Source organism: Elephas maximus, chromosome 8, assembly GCF_024166365.1.
Source record: "Elephas maximus indicus isolate mEleMax1 chromosome 8, mEleMax1 primary haplotype, whole genome shotgun sequence".
Taxonomy (NCBI): Eukaryota; Metazoa; Chordata; class Mammalia; order Proboscidea; family Elephantidae; genus Elephas; species Elephas maximus.
In genome coordinates this window covers 88251183-88254370 of record NC_064826.1, presented here as the reverse complement: position 1 = coordinate 88254370, position 3188 = coordinate 88251183, and positions in this window count along the sequence as shown.

Here is a 3188-nt window from a genome sequence, read left to right as displayed (position 1 = left end):
ATTTAATGCACAGCCTCTTTGCTTGTTAAGCCTAAACAAATACATGAAAAGAGCCAAAGAGGGCCCTTTTCTTTGCCCCCCAAGAAAACACCAGTTTAATTAGTTGGAGAACAGAATTTATTTCCTAATTATTTTACAACTTTCTTATCCTATCAGCTTGAGTATTTATTCTTCTAGGGATGAGCCTGTATGTAAAAGAATAGCTACCATTTGTTGATCACTTATACCAGTTACTGTGCTAAGCACTATACATGGATTGCTGAATTTAGATCCTTTAAGCAACCTTATGGGAGCCCCTGGGTGGTGCACACAGTTCAGAGGCTCAACTACTAGCCACAAAGTTGGTGGTTTGACATTATCCAGAGCCACCTGAGATCTGCTGGTGATCTGCTTCTGAAACTCATAGCCGTGAAAACCCTATGGAGCAGTTTTACTCTGCCCACATGGGGTTGCCATGAGCTAGAATCTGGAATCAATTCCAGGGCAACTGACAACAAGCAACCCTGTGAGGTACAGGCACTATTATAATCCCCACTTCACAGAAGAAGAAACTGAGGATGAGAGGTAACCCAGCTAGAAAATGGCAAAGCCTACTTCTACACTTAGTCTGCCTGACTTCTGAGTGTTCATTCTTAAGAACTTTGTGTACCCTTTCCCCTAAATAGCTTGGCTAACCTGATCTTTTCTTTGTTTTTTTTCCTTTTATTTATGTTTATCCTCATCTTCGCTCTTTCTTTTTTTTTTTTTCAATTTGAGAATGACATAAAGGCATCTAGTTCACTACCTGATTGAACACTTATAATTGTGTGAGGTGAGCGGTGTAGTACCTGTCAGTTGCAGGTACCCTGAACAAGCACTTGTGAATTTGCTCTTTTGGCTCTGGGAATTTATTCTGGCTTTATTTCTTCCTGATCTCCAATAACCCTATCCCTCTCCCCACTTGGAATCTCTGTTCTTATTTCCTTATTCTGGTTTCTTTCTTGCGGCTTTATATTTGAATTGTGTCTCATTACTTTGCTCCATCCTTAATTAGAAACAGTTATTAAGGGATGCAGTAAAATTTTATGATAGAAGATACCACCCATTTTAAAGGAGTTTACAAATCATTATAAGACAAATAACTTATTACCTAATTTATGTTGTATTACATTTTTTTTCCTTATTTATTTATTTATTTTATTATTGTACTTCAGATAAAGGTTTACAGAACAAACCAACTTCTCATTGAACAGTTAGTACCATATTGTTTTATGACATTGGTTAATAACCCCACAACATGTCAACACTCTCTCCTTCTCAACCTTGGATTTCCTGTTGCCAGCTTTCTTTTTTTTTTTTTTAATAACTTTTATTAAGCTTCAAGTGAACGTTTACAAATCCAATCAGTCTGTCACATATAAGTTTACATACATCTCACTCCCTACTCCCACTTGCTCTCCCCCTCTTGAGTCAGCCCTTTCAGTCTCTCCTTTCTTGACAATTTTGCCGGCTTCCCTCTCTCTCTATCCTCCCATCCCCTCTGCAGACAAGAGTTGCCAACACAATCTCAAGTGTCCACCTGATATAATTAGCTCACTCTTCATCAGCATCTCTCTCCCACCCGCTGACCAGTCCCTTTCATGTCTGATGAGTTGTCTTCGGGGATGGTTCCTGTCCTGTGCCAACAGAAGGTCTGGGGACCATGGCCGCCGGGATTCCTCTAGTCTCAGTCAGACCATTAAGTTTGGTCTTTTTATGAGAATTTGGGGTCTGTATCCCACTGATCTCCTGCTCCCTCAGGGGTCCTCTGCTGTGCTCCCTGTCAGGGCAGTCATCGATTGTGGCCGGGCACCAATTAGTTCTTCTGGTCTCAGGATGATGTAGGTCTCTGGTTCGTGTGGCCCTTTCTGTCTCTTGGGCTCTTAGTTGTCGTGTGGCCTTGGTGTTCTTCATTTTCCTTTGCTCCAGGTGGGTTGAGACCAATTGATGCTTCTTAGATGGCCACTTGTTAGCATTTAAGACCCCAAACGCCACATTTCAAAGTGGGATGCAGAATGATTTCATAATAGAATTATTTTGCCAATTGACTTAGAAGTCCCCTCAAACCATGTTCCCCAGACGCCCGCGCTTGCTCCGCTGACCTTTGAAGCATTCATTTTATCTCAGAAACTTCTTTGCTTTGGGTCCAGTCCAATTGAGCTGACCTTCCATGTATTGAGTGTTGTCTTTCCCTTCACCTAAAGCAGTTCTTATCGACTGATTAATCAATAAAAAAACCCTCTCCCACCCTCCCTCCCTCCCCCCCTTGTAACCACAAAAGTATGTGTTCTTCTCAGGTTTACTATTTCTCAAGATCTTATAATAGTGGTCTTATACAATATTTGTCCTTTTGCCTCTGACTAATTTCGCTCAGCATAATGCCTTCCAGGTTCCTCCATGTTATGAAATGTTTCAGAGATTCGTCACTGTTCTTTATCGATGCGTAGTATTCCATTGTGTGAATATACCACAATTTATTTACCCATTCATCCGTTGATGGACACCTTGGTTGCTTCCAGCTTTTTGCTATTGTAAACAGAGCTGCAATAAACATGGGTGTGCATATATCTGTTTGTATGAAGGCTCTTGTATCTCTAGGGTATATTCCCAGGAGTGGGATTTCTGGGTTGTATGGTAGTTCTATTTCTAACTGTTTAAGATAACGCCAGATAGATTTCCAAAGTGGTTGTACCATTTTACATTCCCACCAGCAGTGTATGAGAGTTCCAATCTCTCTGCAGCCTCTCCAACATTTATTATTTTGTGTTTTTTGGGTTAATGTCAGCCTTGCTGGTGTGAGATGGAATCTCATCGTAGTTTTAATTTGCATTTCTCTAATGGCTAATGATCGAGAGCATTTTCTCATGTATCTGTTGGCTGCCTGAATATCTTCTTTAGTGAAATGTGTGTTCATATCCTTTGCCCACTTCTTGATTGGGTTGTTTGTCTTTTTGTGGTTGAGTTTTGACAGAACCATGTAGATTTTAGAGATCAGGCGCTGGTCGGAGATGTCATAGCTGAAAATTCTTTCCCAATCTGTAGGTAGTCTTTTTACTCTTTTGGAGAAGTCTTTAGATGAGCATAGGTGTTTGATTTTTAGGAGCTCCCAGTTATCGGGTTTCTCTTCATCATTTTTGGTAATGTTTTGTATTCTGTTTATACCTTGTATT